General features: G+C 45.5%; 1 protein-coding gene across 1 annotated transcript in view; it reads right to left on the bottom strand.

Moving 5' to 3' along the window:
• Window positions 1-19,800, bottom strand: part of UBXN7 (UBX domain protein 7) — a 485,766-nt gene that overhangs the window by 228,129 nt on the left and 237,837 nt on the right. The gene's annotated exons all lie outside the window — the stretch shown is intronic.

The following is a 19,800-nucleotide window of genomic DNA, read 5'->3' as shown; positions in this document are numbered from 1 at the left end:
ACCTGTCCCCGGTATCTCTGCTTGTTACGGTTATCCGACCCACCTCTGACAGGAGAGTAATACTAATGGTCGCATAATGGGATTTGTGCCCTGCTCACAAAGGTTTCTTTGTGTCAGGCGCGGATCTAGGGCGCCTACCGCATATACAGTCAAAGGAGGACTACATCCCCCAGAATCCCTGGCTGTAAGGAGGCGTGGCCAAGAAAGGGTAAATACGAGCGAAGCGAGCCAATCGAGGCGCGTAATACTGGAAGGTGGTTTGATGCTGATCAGGAAGCTCATCGGAGAGAAGGACGACGCGGGTGTTCACGTCTAATACCATTGTGGAAGCAAGTACCTGGCCGTGGCAGAGGTTAGCCGCGAGGTACGCGGCTTCGGGAAGTCAGTTCCGACTTCTAGAAAACTTCACGCGGAACGCTGACGTAAGCGTCGCCGCGTTTCTCAATCGCTGGAAGCAACGAGGTTGGGAGCAGGAGCGTTCCTTCGGACGGCAAAGGAGACGCATTGGGAACCGGGAAGGAATCAGGTATCTCTGGAACCCGGGAAGGGAGCCTCATTGCGGGACAGTATTGTTTGGCCAGAGGAGCGAGGAGGAATAGGATTACGAGACATTTGTTTATCTATTACTTACGTTCTGTCGAGAGCAGGGGAAGCCCATATACAACTCTACATGATTTCAATGGTGAAGTGGTGACGTTGGGATTAGAGCTCAGGGGTATAAATCATATTGGCGCTTAGTAGCGTCAAGGGGAAGCTGATAAGGGAACGAAGGGGAGAGAACGGTCCGACAGAGCATGCTGGGATGTGAGAGGGCTGGTCCTCTCGAATCTGAGGTTAAGGCTCCTGAAATACAGAGTGCATGGCGTGCCTGAAGAGACACACTTGGTTCAAACAATTAGTGAGACTTAACTGAGAGTAGGTTACCTTGTGTTTGGTTGTAATTTCTTTCATGTAATTACTTTGCAGGACTCCCACCAAATCAACTGTACCCCTTATATTCCTAGTCCCTCGCCTGATTGCCCTGGTACTCTGTGTGTCTTCAAACCAGAGCCGGGGACGTCGGGAGGTGGAACCCTTGTGCTTCATTCGAATCGGCCGGAGCCACAGTGGAACGTGACACTTTGCTGGACAAGGAACGGGGTGGGGGGGGGAGGGGTTATTATAGGTTTCCTTCCTTGAGACGGAATGTTATGTTTTGTCTTTATTCTGGCATGTTCTCTTTACTCACCTTGTCAAGTCACGTATGCCCCTGAGGCGTAGTTTTGGCTTATACAATATTGAATATACTGAATGTTGATGATCTTCAATAGAAAGATTTAAACCATAAAGGCTCTTTATGAAGTTCTACCCCATGATAATGAGCAGCCCTGTTAAGGAGCTCGAGATAACCAATATTGTCATTGGGTTGGGAAAGTCTGGAGGGATACAAATCAGGGTTATTATCTGTATTTGGATCTGTATGGTAATCTTCCCAAGTGTCAGTGTCCTGATCCTCATCCCCATCCCCTTCATTCTGTGGGTCAGGTGTAATAGGCCTTGGTGGTGAATTTAATGGTGTATTAAGCAAGTTAGAAGGAGGAGAAGGAGGTGGAATATAAGGAAGAGAAGGTCAGTGCCTACATTCTTCTTCTTAAGAGGGATATGGTAGTCCTCTGGCAAGTCCACTTTCAGTTTTTTGGGAATGGTTGCCTGAATACGTCCTGTTTTAGGGTTTTATAACCAGCTTTTTTCTGTTTTCGGTCGAACATTGGTTCATTAGATTGAGGATCTTGGGAGAGAGTGTATTTGTCTTTCCGTGGAGATTTCGGCGCTGAAGGTTTTGGCTCCGACCCTTTGGGGGGTCGATGGTTTTGGCTCAGAGTGTTTGGGCTTGGAGGGTTTCGGCTCGGAGTCTTTGGCCTTTGAGGATTTTAGCTCTGAGTCTATGGAGGATTTCGGCTCAGAGTCTTTGAGGATTTTACCTCCGAGTCTTTGGAGGGTTTCGGCTCCAAGCCTTTCTGCGTCGAAGGTGGAATCTTTGGTCCCAAAGGTATGTTGACCGATAGAGGCTTGGTCTTATATGTTTTGTTGCCGAAGGTGTTGGTTCGGCATCGGAGCGGGTCTGGCTCGAGCCCAAGCCAGAAGGCTTCTCTTTTTGTTTCGGAGACGGGCCGGAGGGTGGGGCGTAGGAAACAGTTTGTTGGTGCTGACCTGAACCAGAGGGCTGAGGAGGGACAGAAGCCTTTGCCTTATCTGGAATGGGCACGGGGTGTCTACTCACGGTACGCTGATCCGCAGTGATGTCTTCCTAGTCGGAGTCGGCCTCGGACACGGAGATCTGCTCTTCTTCCTCTGGCTTTTGAGCTGGATGTTGGATACCGGAGTCTTCTCCGAAGATGTCCGTAATAGAGTCGCTCTGATGCTGCATTTCATGACACCGAGCCAGACGATCACAAAGTATCTTTTTCGATCTGAATGATCGACATGCGTCGCAGTCGTTCACATAGTGTTCCGTGGACAAGCAGAGGTTACAAACTTTGTGCCAGTCGGTGCGTGGAAATTTAGCACTGCACCTGGGACATAGCTTAAATGGAGTCCGTTGCATCGACTGCTAGAGCGGTCGGCGTGGGTAGGCCCGACGGCCTGCCTCGAGTTTTCCGATGGAAAGTTTTTTCGAAGTGAGCCAATGAGCATCGAATGAGGAACCACCATCGAGAACAATATCGTCTAGGGTAGTGGATTGCGCGTCGAAAGGGTCGAAAACGGTACCGGAGCGCAGCAATACACATTCGAACCCGATGGCGGAAAAACCCTATCTAAGGATGGAGTTGATACCCATGCGCACTATCACCCAAAGGAGGAGTCACCTACCTCGTGACTACAAGACTTCTTCGAACAAAAACAAAGTGCAAACATCCGGACCCAACACCAGCTGGCGATCTATGCTAAAGCATATGATCTACAGGTCATATGCCTCAAACCTATATTTTTGTAAATAATATTGATGACTTCGATATTTTATAAATCAATACTACTTAGGTTTAATTTCAACATTCTTGACAATGATAGTCTTGCAGACAATACTTCCATATCACAATATTTTGAAGACGTTATTTTGGTATGGCAATATTTTTACTTCAATATTTTGTCTGAACACCTATCACTGGTGGGCATAGGACAGCCAAAAATTGGGTGGACAAACTTTCTTTTTTGATATGTTGATGACCCTTTTACGCTCCGATTTTTGTGTTGCACTTGTATGTTGCTGCCCCCGAAGCTTTAATTTTCTTTTATGCATTGTTCTGTCTTGAGACGTTTTTAAATCATGTTTTCTATTTGTGATGTACTTTTATGGTTACTTTGATACCCGAAATAAAGTTTGAATTGACTGGACTTGACTCTGCCTCTTTCGCTAAATTCTTTGCTGCATCCAGCTTTCTGGGGTTGGTAACTCCTTCCTTTGTGTTGGAGCCTCTTCCGAGTGGCCTCCTCTGGGTTTCCATCTTCCTCCTCCTCACTTGATAAGTAAAATTCTCTAAGCAAGGTGTGTTTCTGTTGTGATTGCAAGGCCACATAGTGTGCCCACTTCTACTTCTGTCTAATCTTCACCGTTTTTAGCAGACATTCGGAGCAGGCTTCGCAACCCTCGAAACGATGGTCTTCTGAAAGGCACAAACTGCACACCTTGTGACTCCTTTTGCACAATTTTGTCATGAAATTAGGGACAAAATCTAAAGGGAGTATTTTCCATTTCCCACAAATGCCTCGGTTACCTGGGTACAGATTCTCCAACTGTGTGGCCGAGTGCTCTGTGGTTCTCGGTAGAAAAGCTATTCAGGCTACGTTTTTGTCCCATTTCCTGCCCTTTTCGTCAGTGTCTTCACGCTTCTTTCACCTTATGTAGCCGTTCCTCGACTAATCAATGCAATTTTTTCCCACTCACTGGAGCGCTTCCAGATTCAATGGCAGAAAAAAGGTACTCACTGGAACTTCCGTATTGCGGCTGATGTCACAAGGGGATGGATCTAATGCCAAATGGTAGTTGAGACAATGATGCCTACAAACAAAAATATTTGTAGAAAAGGCAGAAGACAGACAATTCTGGACCCAAACAATAGATTGCAGAATGCACACAATGTACATCCAGATTAGAATAATGCTGGAAAACTAAAGATGGTTGGTCCTGCATAAAGATTTCAGTAAGCGCAAAAGATATGTTCTCAATTACAGCCAAGGATTGGGTGGACCTCGAAATTCTGAATAAACATTGCAGCCAAGATTACCTTGCAAAAACCAAAGGAAATGATGGACGGAGTGTTGAACAATGCTAGCACTCACCCCCAGTCAACTGATCTGGGTTTAATCCATCACCGTTCTTTAGCCCACTCTGCCACCCCAGTTCAGACATGGCCATATGCAAATCAGTCTGACCCTGTGCCTCATGGGAACAGTCCAGCCCGAACTGCCAAGCCATGTCTTCTCTGGACCGGAAACAAGCTTCCTAGGACCGGTTTCTGGCATTTCAGCCAGGCTTGCTTGAATCCAGTGGCAAAGTGAGCAAGGGACTCACGTCTGAGCATACCCTGCCAACTTATGGCAAACAAAGCAAAAACCAAAGGAAATGATGGACGGAGTGTTGAACAATGCTAGCACTCACCCCCAGTCAACTGATCTGGGTTTAATCCATCACCGTGCTTTAGCCCACTCTGCCACCCCAGTTCAGACATGGCCATATGCAAATCAGTCTGACCCTGTGCCTCATGGGATTACCTTAGCCTGATAAACCTTGCTAAATCAAGAGACTGAACAACAAGCCTAGACTTAAACCTGGCTAAGGCATTACTGGATAGACTAGGTGACAGATCTGACACATTGTTCCAGTCAATGAAGTTCAGATGAATACCAATAAGGCAGACAAAGGAGCTGCCAAATGTATGGTAGAATAAACGAAAATACATCTTCAATTGAGGAGTGTCCTACGGACATGATATTCTGACAATAATGGGAGACAACAGGTAATCCTTTATGAAATGCAAGCTCAGTCAGGTATAAAACTGCAGCATCATCTGCAATAATCAGGAGAATTGGTACCAATTTCTTATTTGTTTTTAGGTATTCTGTTTCACCCTTATTAAAATGAAAAGAGATGCAGCACAGAATGGACAGAAGCAAGAGTGCACGTTAGCACCTTTGTTGTTCTCCCGGTTTTTGAGTGACCTACTGGGACCTTCGAAAAATATAAAAGGTCACACTCTAAAAGTAAATTGATTACAAAAAAAATGCTCAATTATTCGCTGAAGACCTGGTAATCCTACATTTTACCTTAATAGGCTGGAAGAAATCCAGCAACATTTTCAGATTAACATGGAAATCATACACAGCTTTAGGTAGAAACTCGGATGAGTCATCATCGCACATTTATCTTTATGGAAGATGGTATATGGTTCTTTACAAAAAAAAGCACCAGGATATCACGGACCGTATGGGCGGAAGTAATGGCACTAGAAAAGCCATCTTTCAGGAGCTACCTTAAATAGAATTTGCATCAATAGGCTCAAATGGGGGACAGGGGGCAGATTAATTTAGACAAAAGAACATTGAGTTCCCAGGTAGGAGAAGGTCTCCTTAAGAAGGGAATAAACCTTAAGAGCTTCTAGAAAGTCCAAAATAATAGAAATCTTAAAAAAAGAGGTTTGTAAAGGTTTTTTTTCTGAAAGCAGTAGTGGCTGCTATGTGTACCTTTATAGAACACAATTGTAGCCAAGACTTACCAAATGAAGAAGGTATGGAAGTAATACTTCCTCTTGACATGGATTGGTATGAAATTCTTTTCTGAAAACCAGATGCAAAACCTCTCATTTAAAAGAACAGAATGCTCTTATGAAAGGACGTGCGGCTTCCCTCAAAATGTCCCAGCAAAATTGTGGAAGAGCTAGAGGACCATATCGCATGAGTGCAGGAGCCAGGCTAAGTTCAGCAATGGAAGGTTGAGGTGCAGGATCTGGCCCCTGAATCTGAACAAGAGAATATGTCTGCTTTGTAATCTCCCGGGTAGCTGTTCTAATAGTTGTGGAAAGTCAGCGGATGACCACAGTCGTGGCTGTTTTGGAGTGATGAGGATTCACCTCACTTAGTTTTTCACCAGTTTAATAAACACCAATGGAATCAGTATGATATTAGGAAATATATAAACTGAAGTGCTTCTTTTTATGAACTAGGTGTGCAGGAAGCTATAGATGAAGATTTTCAATTTCTGAGATGGGCTGCAATCGATAACATGTACTTTGAAAACGTCTGTATTGCTGACTTGAGGCCGCAAGGTATAACTTTCAACTGGAAATGAATATTTCCTACCAGTAACAGCAGAAATCAATGCTTCTAAATGATGAGGTTGTAAAATTAAGTATCTACAGATCTATGGCACACATCAAATTCCCTTAATGGGGTTGTGGATAAATCTGGTGATGGGCCAACATTAGAAACTGATCCCATTTTATGAACCTGTCGTAGTCCTAAGATATGGAATAGGTTGGCATCCTATTTTCAGTACTTTCTTCCGAATCACATTCTTCTTCTGTGATCTTTTCTTGGATCTCTCCACCGGGGGTTCATGGAACTGGTAGAAAGAGCAGCGGTAGAAAGGGCACTCCCTCCATGTTTTTTCCTTAAGCCTGCCATAGTGCGATTGGCCAAGCTGAAGAACCTTCGCCAGAGCGTTAGATTTAACCTCCATTGTAGGGAGCTGCAGGTCAAGGACCTCTGCAGCCCATCTCATGACCATAGCAAAATATGTACTCTCCCCTGTGGCATGACATGGGGAAGAGACAAGTCCAGTGTTTGGGGAGGTTTCAAGACCACTGGCATCCTGCAATTCGGCATATCAATTGGCCTCATTGCATTGTTTGACTAATGTGTGATCCTCTTCATAGTCATTGTCTGAATCTGATCCAAAGAGCTGATGGAGTGTTTGAGCTCTGCTGTGTGTTGTGAGGGCAAGGTGTTGGTGCCTGAGGGATTTGCAACAGACTTCGCTTCAGTAGGATCAGTTCCGGCCTCTGTCAAGACAAAGCCAGTTCGTAGTTTGAGACTACTATAGGTAAGAGCTGCCATTCTGGGGCCATTGATGTGAAAGGAACTGGTGCCATCGATGTGAACCAAAGTCTGTGCCGAAGCAGATGTGGCACCCGAAACTGGTTCAAGACACATTCAGCACCTAGGGGTTAGTTCACCATTGGGACCCCAACTGAAGGTCTGTTGATCCTTGAGCCAGATGGAGCACCAGAAGGAGACTGAAGCCTGCCAAACATGCGCAGCATGGTCTCCCTAAAGGCTGCTGTTTACTGCAATGTCGGCACTGTATCCGGAAATTTTGATTGCATCAGGACTAAACTTGGAATTGGTTCTTCAGAAGCAAGACCTAGAGGTACGTTGATGCCCTCACATCCGCGCTAAAGCTCCTGAGTGGTAGTTAAGTGGCAGATTCCACTATGGATTTCTCGTGCTTCTTTTTGGAATTACCCCAAGACATCGACCGCGACAAGGGAAAGACTTCGGGAGTGGGATAGGACTAAACGTTTGATTTCAACTCGTCACGTCTTTCGATGCTTGGTGACGTAGTTTTGCCTTGCAGTCACGTATGGCCTTTGGATGAATCTATTTGCAGTTGTCGCAGGCCCTCGAGTCATGCTCTGAACCCAGGAAGTACAGGCATACCTCGTGGGAGTCGGTCACAGAAATCGGTTTGTGACAGTCACTACAAGGTTTAAACACTTATTTTGGAAGGTGACATTTTCCTTGCACGCTGGTGAAAGTTAAAATGTGGAGAAAGGGTTTGACATTAGCCCTCCAAGGTGAAGCTTATTTGTGGCCCTCTTTACTTCCAGAGCAGAATAACGGAGTGGAGCTGCACAACGTCACTTACCGGTGTGTAGGAGTACTACTCTTGAGTATCCGGATCCAGTCTGACACCGGGAGGAATATTCACAAGGTGATTAATCAGCATCCATCAGAAAAATACTTATTCTTTAACTTGGGCTTACAAGTTCATTAACTGTTCGCAAATATTCACCAATTTAAATGTCAAAAATGCTAAGGGCTAGAACGTGTAATCAGGTATTACCTAATTTGCCCTAATGGAGGTTTCCCTTAATAAGACATGAACCCTTTACCAACGCAAGTGATCACATCATTGGAGTTACACCTCACTAACAACTAATGTTGTTAGGTGAGGGTTACCGTGAGATTGGTTTTGTTTTTTTGTGGTTTGAGGTATTTTTTTATTTTTTTTTACACTCTAGGGTATCGATTCATTGCTAAAACCGTGTAGCTGGATTTACAATAAGTTTTAATGGACTTTGCCTCATAGAAATCTTCAGGTTGGGCAATAGTCTGTGTCGTTTTAAAGGAAAACCTCCACTAAGCAATCTCCTCTACTAAACAGTACATAAAGGCAAATTGTCATACATGATTTTAACTTAGTTAAGATTTGGACGTTGCATTTGGGAGCATGTACTAAAGACTTATCAGTTCCACACTTCATAACTGTGCAAGCATTCATACGGTTACAACTTGCAGTGCTTACTGCAAGGATTTAAAAAAAAAGACAAAAAGAAGCATTTTCAAATTTTAGAAGACTCCGCAATCCACTAAATCTATTTTTATATTTGTTCATATACAGATTATATTACAGTACAAGTTTACTAACCTTTGGTAACAATCTTTGCTATAGATTCTTGGTTTCACTGGATTCAGAATTTATTTTTGAGGGACCCTTCTCGTGGCCGCTTTGACCGTGTTGTCAGCAAAACAATCACTAGAAGTCAGGTATCATCTCTATATAGGCATCTCCTAAAAGGATATCAGTTCCTCCCATTTTCCCCATTCCAAAAAAAGCAAAAACAAAACCACTGTTATTCGTATCGATAGAACATTGACTCCAACTTCAATTAGGACTCTAATGCCGGGCGTGAGTTTTCGTAACGGCTCTGGAAATCTGTGTGCCCTGCCATTTTATCTTTTTTGTGGTTACCCTGTGCTTTATCCTTCAGTGATATTTGTGACTGTCCGAGCTAAAAGAGTGGTTCATGTCATTTTCGTTTTGACCACACCAGAACAGAGCTCTCATGCAGGGGAACAAAGTATTTTCTCCACAGTGAGAGAGACTTTGTAGGTTTTACCTACCTTGGTGAAACTCGCCAAACCCCCATTTCCTGTACTGCAGCCATCTGTCAAGGAAACGGGGCAGATCCAGGCTTTTTTTAAGGCCAATACCCACACCTTCGACTAGTCAGAACTGTTCAGACATTGACTGGGGACTCTCGGTTGAGAAGCCTACAAACTGTGTTCAACAACAAGAACAGGATGTTCCACCAGCAATGAAGAAACACCCTCAAGCAGTACTTAGTTCAGAGGCCTCCACACTAGCATGAAAGAAGTCACAAGGCCAGGAGTAGAAACTCAGTTGGATTGCTACCCATCTTCTAATGTCAGAACAAGTCTAAGACAGCTTTAATAATCATTCTGCTGCTGTGATATGCGGAGAAGAGGTCTTACCTGCCTGCAGAAGAGGTAGACTGCGCCTTCAAAAAGAAGTGATAAGATTACCTGATAGACCTGCACAAGACGCAGCACATGGAAGAACCTGCTAGAGTACAGCCTAACAGACCGCGTGTACCCACGGTAAGAATGCTGCCACAGGCCAGCAAGGAGGCTGGAGGAACTGCTCCATCACATTCGCACCGACAGAAGGATGAGCATGAACCATCTCAGAACCATTCGGTTAGAAATTGGGTCTCTAGCTGGCAGAGGTCTGCACCCTTTCAAAGCAGGGACTACAATCCTAGTCAAGGTAAGTCACAATACAATCCCAAATTATCATGTGCTCACCCCCTGGTAGCATGGCATAGAGCATACAGACTTAACTTAGAAGGCGGTGTGTAAAGTATTTGTGCAATAACTCATACAACACATTAAATATGACAAAAAGACTGCACAACAGTTTAGAACAACAGAGAATATTTATCCGAGTTAAACAAGACCAAAACGATCAAAATCCATCATGTAGAAATCGAGATATTTAATTTCGAAGAAATAACTGCTAGGAAGTGTTTAGAAGCAGGTAGCACTCAAAAGGTTGCTTTAGGTCGCGAGGGACTGGTGCTAATCCAAAGTTCAGGCTGACCGCGATGGAGAATGAGCCGGCTACAGAGACCCACTTGGGCTCGCTACACAAAGTAGCTAGGATCCTGGTGCGCAGTCTTCTCGACGAAGCTTTGCAGCATCTAGCACCAGTTCCAAGAGGCTGTGTGGCAAGGATTCATGACGTCTGGCGTCAGTTCCAAGAGCTGCAAGCTCTGCAGCGAGGCTTTGCGAGTCTTAGTGTAGCTTCACGGTGGATTTGGCAGAAACTCCTTCTGAGGTGTAGAACTTGGAGGGAGTACCTCAGTGAAGGGTAAGACTCACAGAAGGCAGAGTTCAGCAGCGTCAGAGAACTGAAGTCTTTTGTGTCCCTGAGACCTCAAACAGAAGGCAAGCTAACAAGCCCTTGGAGAGCACTTTGGAGGGAAGGCAGAGTCCAGCTCTCCTTCCAGTAGTGTCAGAGAGCAGCAGGGCAACAAGCTGGAAAGCAGTCCTTGCAGAAAAACAGTCCAGTTGAGTCTTCGAGCAGCACTACCATTCTTCTGACAGAGGTTTGTTGTAGGTTCAGAAGTGCCTGATTTGGGAGGCACAGAGACCCATTACTTATACCCAAATGTGCATTTGAATGTGAGGGAAACTACAAAGAGTGGTTTTGAAGTGCACAAGCATCCCTTTCAAGACAGTCCTGCCTGTCAGGTGATCTATGGAGAACACCAGCAATTCCGGTGGGGTCAGGTCATTACACCTTGATGTCCCGTTTGGAGCCACCTTCCTCCCATCTACCCAGGCCGACCATCGGAATGCAGATTCATGCAGAGGCGTGTTCAGCCACCACTGGCATTCCTGGATTTATGGCTGTTGGGGAAGAATGCACGAATGGGAACGGTCACCCAGTCCAGATGTTTATTGGAGACGGGCAGAAGCATGTCTGAAAGTGGCATTTCTGTACTACTAATGTTAAATCCAACCTTACCAGCAAAGCACATTTAACACTACTATTCCACCCATACCAAACATAAGACTACTCCCCTGGGATCAGGATTTAACACTTACTAGCAGGTAAGGGAGTTCACAATGCTAGTCCTCACCATAGTGAAAAACGAAATGGGCTGTTTTAGGATGTAAAGCAGAAAAGAAGAACGTGCCCTTCCCTATGCTTATATAGCACTCCGTCCTCTGGGTTGTCAAGGGTCAATCTTTGGGGTGACTTATTTGTAACAAAAGGGGGAGTTCAGGGCTTGGCAAGTAGTTTTACCAGCCAAGTCACAGCGAACTGCATGTGTAAGCCCTGCCAAGGTAGGCCCGAGACATAGTTAGGGGGCTACTTACATGGGTGACACAATCAGTGCTGCAGGTCCACCAGCATAGGGTGACCAGATCTTGAGAACAAAAAACTGAGACATTCTGCAAAAACAGAAGGACTACAATTTTACTTCAACAAAGCAGTGCAGAATGACAGCTCTTATCAAGATAGGATCACAGAAAAGGCACTAAGAAAAAAAGTATCATACCCGTTAATTATATTGCTTACTTATAACAGCTGCTAACCAGCACAGCTATAGAACTCCTAAAAATAGTGCCTCTCACGGTTTTCAGTCGACCCCTCTAAAAACCGGGACATGAGCCAAATTTGCTGAAATCTGCCAGGACAGCTGGCGAAAAAACGGTACTGTCCCGGCAACTCCTGGACGCCTACTCACCCTACACAAGTAGAATTTGATTTAAAGGTCCTGGGCACCTGCGGTGCACGTTCTAGGGACTTATAAGCTAATTAAATATGCCAATTGGGTACAATCCAATGTTACCATGTTTTAGGGGAGAGAGCACAAGCACTTAAGCGCTGCTAATCAGTGCTAAAGTGTGCTGCAAAAATTGGAACAGAAAAATGGAGGGAGGCAGGAATAAAGTGGGGAGGAAGACCCCAAGGCTGTCACATTCTATGCCTGCAGCCTGACTGCATTCAAACTTCGGCAGTCTGCTTTTAAAGCCCTGGAATGGGGGTGGTTGTCACTTCTTGGAAGAGGTTAAGTTTATTCTGCATCAATCAACCACTTTTCTAGCCCTTACAGTTCTAAAAATCTGTCCATGCAACGAAACCGTAAAAACTAACTCAAAAGTGATTATTGGCTGAGGTGTGTTCCTCCACTACCAGAAACGCTTCACCACAAAAGCTATAATCCTAGATACAAGACCCCATAGTCACCTTTGGTGATCAATAGTGAGTGCCTACTAACTATTTTCATCAGCACACTTTAAAAAGTGATGGATAGGATGGGTAGCATCAATGACATTGTTGGGAGACACACCTAATCAGACAATGAAGACAAGATGGATATTTTTTACTTTCTTGGCGTGTTGTCAAGAGGTTAGAATTAGGTATTACATAGTTAGTGGTGACCCCTTTTTTCAACCAATTATATTGTTTATGGGTTTACAACTTTTACATGACCCCTTTGGTACTAATATGTGAGCAATCTGGGGTTTTGTTCGAGTACCTCCCCACGTTTTGCCCGCTTTTGACCTGCTAGATGCTGGTTTTCAACTCGGACAGTGCACTGAGGCCTGCTAACCAGCCCTCGTGCCAGTTTTCTTTCCTTTAAAACAAGGCCTGATTGTTTCACAATTGGCACAGAACTTTAGCACCCATTGCAAATCCCTAGTAAATTGTACCCCTAGTACCTAGGACATGGGTATACTAAAGAGGATCCCTAAGGGCTTTCGCATATCTTAGGCCACCCTAAATGACCCACACACAAATTGCACACAGACTTTTATTGCAAACTGCGTGGCATGGTGCGAACCCGGACTGAAAACATGACATAGCACACTCCTGTGTGCCATGCCAACATACTGCATTTAACATATGTAAGTCACCCCTACAGCAGGCCTTGGAGCCCTAAGGCAGGGTGCATTATATTTTATGTGAGGACATGTCTGCATGAGCAGAAATGCTATGCCCCTGTGATGTATAGTTCTATTACTAACTGACTAGGGAAGCCATCTTAAGGTATGTACTGGGCACTGGTCAAAACAAGTTGTCTAGCTACGTAATTACTTCACTGAAACCTATGAAGTTTGGTGTCAACCACTTCGTATTAATAAACAAACAACGATTCCAGTGATGGACTTACTAATACATGCACCCTGGGGGTACCTTAAAGGTATCTTCTGTACCATACTAGTCTAATAGCGTGCTGGCCAACCGGACTCTTTCAGCCTGCCACCACCAACAGGTTAATGACCCCATGCAGGTGAGAGCCCACGCTCTCAGGAGGTCAGGAACAAGGTCTGCTCTGGCAGGAGTTGTTACCACCTCCTCCAGAAGGAAAGCTAGTAAATTAGCATGTCAAGGCCCGAGGCTTTAAAAGCCTCTGCTGCCTTTGATAAGCAACCCTGGCTTCCCCCACCCTTTGGCTGTGCCAGCCCCTGCCCTGAGGACCACCTGGCACCAGGACAGGCGAGACATTAGACAGTCAGGAGAGGAGGCGTGTTGCACTGCCAGGCTAGACACCTCTACGGTGGGCAGCCTGAAGTGAACACAAAGGAAAGTATTCCACCATCTTGTGTGTGGTGGAATTAGGAAACCTGGGACAGGGTGATGCCAACTCCCCACAGAAGTGGTCATCAAGGGTGTGTAGTGACCTCAGGGGTTAGTAGCCCATAGGCTACTAGCTTTCACTGCCCTTAACTCCCCTAAATTGCGTTTTGCCCGACACCAGGAAATCAGATTTATCAGCTTGAAGAAGAAAGACGGATATAGAATAGCCCACAACGAGAGAACTGAGGACTTCACCATCACTTGATGCAAAAACCTGCCTTGCTGCTGAACCTCTACAACTGCATGGACCTGGCTCATCAGAAAGCGTTGTCACCTCCCATAGTTGTGGCAGAGCAACTCACAACTTCATCTTGCCAGTAACATCTCCCTTGGAGCAGAGTAGCTGCTTCCCTGCATCTGCAGGCACTGCTCGCAAAGGCTGGTACTTCACCAAAGTCCAGAGACACTTATCCCTCTCGGAGTCTACCTTCACCTACACCAGGTATACCAGACCCTTGCAGCAACCAAGACTTGTTGGTGATCCAATCCGGACCCTAACATCACCAAGACAGACCTGCTGTTAAGGGACATCAGTAACCACAAGGCCAACATCGAGAGCAGCCCTGCTGCCCTGTCTTCCCCTCTCCACCGGTAGAAAGATAGAGAGAATAAAGTAAGCCTCTGATTGCCACAACCAGACACAGGAAAGCACCACTACACAAGAGCCCCACAGCTGGAGTCCAAGTGAACCAACAGTGCAAACAGGGTCCAAGGTCACTCTAGAGCTCTTTGGGTTTGGCCGAATTGGTCTCCAAGTCCCCGCCTGCAGCCACTTTCTGCAGGCAACCGAGAACCACAAGAGCCTCCTGCAGTGCAACTGCGCCAGACATAGCACTCCTGCACACTAGCCCCTCAGCCAGAGTGTGAGCAAGTGCCTCTTTTGACATGGTTAGCCCAAACGTTTTGCCTGGTTTTGATGTAGTATTCAATTGTAGTATACAAGGTCCCTGCCAACCAGGTCCCCTGTGCTTCTACCCTAAACCAAATCCACAATTGGCCCTTCAGGGCCCTGTAGGCCCCTAGTAAATGCTACGTGGGTACCAAGAGCATGGGGAGTGAAGAGGGCCCCCTGGGTAGCCCTCACCTAGGCTATGCAGACTGCCCCTGCAACATGCCTGCCTTGTGCAGACGAAAACTACAAAGTCGACATGGCGCACTGTCCGTGTGCCATGTCAACTGGCATTGCCTATTAAAGGTAAGCCATCCCTGTAGCAGGTCTTACCGGCCCTAACGCAGGGTGCACTATATCTAAGGTGAGGGCATATCTGCATGAGCAGAAATGCCCCTACAGTACTGCGATCATTCTTTAATATTCTAAGTGCTGGGTAATCCACAGAGAGTCCATGGCTCGAGATCCCATGAACCATGATGGCTTCAATGAACACAGGAGTGTTTGGTACCAAACTACCCCCCTCAATAAACCCCCAGTGAATCTAGTCTGGGATGGATTGAACCATGGACTTAGAGGGCACCTCCGAGCTGCCCCCTGAAAACCAACGAACCCTGGTGTGGTCTCAGACCAGCTGTAGGCGGCCAGCCACCACCAGACATGTTTCCGGACCCCTGGATGGAGAGTTTTGTGCACTCTGGAACTCTTGAATGAAGCAATGCATTCTAATCAGGCTTCAGAGGATACAAAACTCAGCTGTCAGGGTCTTGACAAACATGGGAAGAAAAAAAAAAAAAAAAAAAATCAGAATCAGTGACCAAAGCCAGAAATGAGCTCCACTGGCTGTCAAAAAAAAAAAAAAAAAAATTATTTAGCTTTCAAGGCCTTGTGCATAGCCCACAAAGTGGTTCATCCCCATGGCCCTAAACTCCTTAGGAAGAAACTTTCATGGTACACACCGAACAGAACATTGCGGTCTATCAATTCTATGACTGTCAGTTGCTCACTTTCACATGGTCTCCTGAGGAGGGAGACGTCTTTCCCTCTCCACATCTCGCCTTTGGACTCAAATGCCTATCTCGTTAAGGAACTCTACCAACTTCGTGACTTCTAGAAAGCTTCTCAAAACCTGACTTTTCACATTTAAGCTCTAGTTTCTGTTTTCTTGATCCTCTTATTTTGCAAGTAGCGCGAAGACGCCTTCGGGCATAACCGCGTTTTACAAATTAAAATCAAACCAGAAACGATGCACATCCTGGGCAGCGGTGTTGGACCTCCTCCCCCAGGATGGGCTAGAGCTCGAAGGGGAAGCTTCAAAGGCCAGACGCCTATGTAATGCGACCCCCAGACTCTACTCCTAGCAGCAGATAGCAGCACTCTGTTTACACCCCCACTTTGTGCAGAAAAACCGGCAGGAAAACTTAAAAGAGCTAGGAAGTGTGCCCACCTTTGCCAACTCCACCTCCTAGGTGGAGGAGGTGAAATTAAGCACACTTTTCAGTCTCCTCCATCTTGAAGATGAGGGAACTCCTCCAATCAGGGTTAGGTCCATGCCCCCCTCCCACAGGAGGGTGGCACAATAGTGGGAGTAGTAACCCAAGGTAAAGTGACCATTAGCTCTACATACTACTCCCCTAAAATGCCCTCTAAATATAGCATTTAGAGGGCTTCCCCAAACCTAGAAGGTAGATTCCTGCAACCTACGAAGGAGGATGAAGAAGACTCCGTGCAGCAGAGCTAGAAGACAACCACTGCCTTGGCCCCAGCCCTACCGGCCTGTCTCCACCCTGAAGAGCCTGTGAAGAAGACGGCGACACTGTGCGGTGGCCAGGGACTTCCAAGAATCCCAGGAAGACAGCAACTCTTCAACAAACACCAGATCTCCCGAGGGCAGTGGCCCTTTCCAGCAAACTCAAAGGAGTGCGGATCCACAACCCCAGCCCACTCTGCACCCGACGCCAATGCCAGAGTTTGAGTGGCTCACCTGTCCAGTGAAGTCTTTCCAACAAACCTGACCTCGAATACAGCATTGGCTGACCTCTCCTAGACTCCACAATGACACCTGCAGCCTGAATCCAGAGGTTTCCCCTGATCAGCTCTGGTAAGAAGACTCTGACGTCGAAAGGCACCCCTGCACCCGGAGCCCCTGGGCCCTGGTGAGCTGCACACACGGTGCCTTTATGACCCCCTACACACCTCTAATCTTGTTGGTCTCTCTCCTGCAGCATTCAGTGCAACGACTGCAGCCTGTTTATCCAAAGACAAAAACTATTGAAAAGCACTGGACGCCCTATGAGGATTTTGCACCCGGACGCTCCTGTGCTGCTGCTAGTGTATGTTTGGTACTGCTTTGGGACCCGCGTGCTTGTGCTAATCCCCAAAGCTTGGTCCCTGCAACCTGTCCACTTACCTGCAAGCAGCATGGCTCCAGGTAGCCCCAGTCTCCATTAAAAAACATTGGGCTGAGCTCAGGTTTGGCCTCTGCACCCGGCCTCCCATGTGCCGCTGATGGTGATGTTGGATACTCACTGGTCCCCTGCCCTTTGCTGACTTTGGATCCCGAAAACTGGAATTGTAAGATCATTCTTTGCCTGTTTAACCACGAAATTGTTTTCCCCTTAGGATAACACTGGACTGTGCTAAACATTTTCAAAGTGGCGATCAAAGTGAAAAGTTTCTTTATTTAAAAACGTACTTACCTTATCTTGAATATCTTGGTCTTACAAAAAAATACAAAGTATATTGTTCTAAAATTGGTCAGCATCTCCTTCTTTAGTCATGTGTCTAATATTGGTCAATGTTGTGCAATAAAGGTCTTAAACTCCTCTGTGTTAGGCTTAAGGCCACACTACCACTAATAGAGCACTTTGGGTTTCACATTTAGCCCTGTATACATTTGGGGAACCACTGCACTCTATGCATGGTATTACCACCTAGTGGCAATATCATATACAGAGCCAGCTTCCTACAGAGAGTACCAGTGAACGGACGGTGTCCCTTAGTGCCAGAGACCTGAGCCCCCCTGTGGGTTTAACCAGACAACCACTTTTAAATCTCCTGATAAGAACTAGAAACTAAGCACTTGTGAGGTTCCACAAGTCAGACCGAGCCAAGGTCCCTATAACCAGATTACCCACAGTTAACAGAAATATAGCACAGAGCACAAATAAGCAGGGACATGCAATGACCCCGGAAGGCAGCAGTCACTCTTGGCTTTTTTGTATGCATCTTTAAGTGTTCTTTCTATTTTACTTACCTTTTAGGGTTTTTACCTTAAGTAAAGCATAGGCTGATCGTATTGCTTAGCATTTACCAGTTTCCAAACCCCCCCTCCTCTTCCCAGTGTGAGCATCAAAAACTAATTCGCACTACTGCGAGTGAAGTGCCTACCATGAGTAACCAGATCAACCAACTGGGGTGCACCAGTATGGTGGGTTGTGAACATCATTGGTAGACAATAGTACTGTACAGTCAGTGATTACTGCTAATAACCACTGACTGCCAGAGGACCACAAGAAAAATAATGGTTTAGCAAAAGAATGCATCCAGACATGCAAGTGGCTGTTTGGCAAAACTGACAAGAGCAGCAGACGCTGTGCTACTAATTGAATGCTCACAAATATCAACAGGAGGCTCTTTCAATGCCAATTGACCAGCGGAGGAAAGGCTGCCTTTCGTACAGCCTTTTCTCCACAGAACCAGATGAAAAGCTGTTAATTTGCACTATGTGCACCTCTACATACAGTACCAGAGTCTTAACCAGCTTCAATCCATGCAACCTCTCCATTTTGGAGAAATGAGGAGGAGGAAATAATATGAGAAGAAACCCCTTCTGAAAGATAAACAGATTCCATCTTAAAACAAAAACACATTGCACACTTTACTCCATCTTCTCTGGCAGAAATAGGATGCAAATCTGAGCCTCTCAGCCGAAAAGTAGTCAAACCTAAGTGAAAAACGCATGGGCTGGCTGAAGACCCAAACAAAATCACTAAATTCAAATACCAAATAGTAGGTACAAAGGGTGCCAGTGAAAATAGATTCTGCAGCCTGTTGAGAAACCTAACAACAATAGGTAACAGAAAAGAAGGAACTCACAAGTGAACACAAGAAAGTTGACACAACCACAAGGTACCATTTGCCCATGCCCATGATGAGGCTCTGCCTGATCATGTATAAGGCAAATAGCAATCAACTGTGATCAGGGCCCCTTCCTGGAAAGCTTGCTCGACTACACCAAATTCTATAAGGCAATCTAGCCATCACAACAATCTCAAATTTCCGCCCTCAGTGCATTTTTACTCATGGTCTTCCTTTCAGCATCCATGCTTTCACACTGTCTCTGAACATTTAGTTGAAGTACTTTGTCAGGACAGGAGATCTTACTTAAATATCTATCGGTGGGAATGAGACATGCTCAAGTTGTGAAGAAGAAAAAAGCGTCTTGCCTGCAAGTGCAAGTTCTCGACCATTGGTATCGTTGACAGAATAAAATGCTCGGATTAAGTCCCGACATTGGGCTGGGTTCCCAGCTAGACATCAGGGTCAAGATGTAAATCTATGAAAGATCCAACACTGGGGAAGACAAAAAAAGATACTTACATGTAACTACAGTTCTCATCACTGGAATCTTTCATAGATTCACATACCTAAATTATTTCCTGCCTGATGTTGGGGAATAATTCAAACATGTTAATCTATGAAAGATCAATTGCCGAAGAGTCTACATTCTCACTGCACAAACTCATTTCCAAATCTTCACTCTTTCCAATGTAGGAATGTGACTGCTAATCCCGGTCTTCTATTCTTTCTATCAAAACGTTGAAGTGATAGGAACAAGTTTACTTATTGAGATTTTTTTGCAGCCTGCTTACTATATAGAGTCTCTTCAAATGACTTACAACACATGTGTTTATTGTGTTACTTAGTCAGGGATCACAAAGCACATTCAGTAGGCAATTAGGATTACTCCTCAAAAACTCTTTAAATATTTGGCCTAAACTACAGTAGGACCTTCTCTTAGTTACCAGTCACTTACCAACTGATAATGCTGCTTTCACCCATAGTAGTACCACCACTTTCACACACAGTGAAAAGGGTGGTTTGAAATCGTGATGACACCCTCCTGGTCTCACAGTAACCATGAACCGAAACTTTCTCAATGTAGTACCTAGGATCTTGTTGCTCTAACTTGAGC

Source organism: Triturus cristatus, chromosome 11, assembly GCF_964204655.1.
Source record: "Triturus cristatus chromosome 11, aTriCri1.1, whole genome shotgun sequence".
Classification (NCBI taxonomy): Eukaryota; Metazoa; Chordata; class Amphibia; order Caudata; family Salamandridae; genus Triturus; species Triturus cristatus.
The sequence above is the reverse complement of the archived record's forward strand: the minus strand, read 5'-3'. Positions and strand labels throughout refer to the sequence as shown.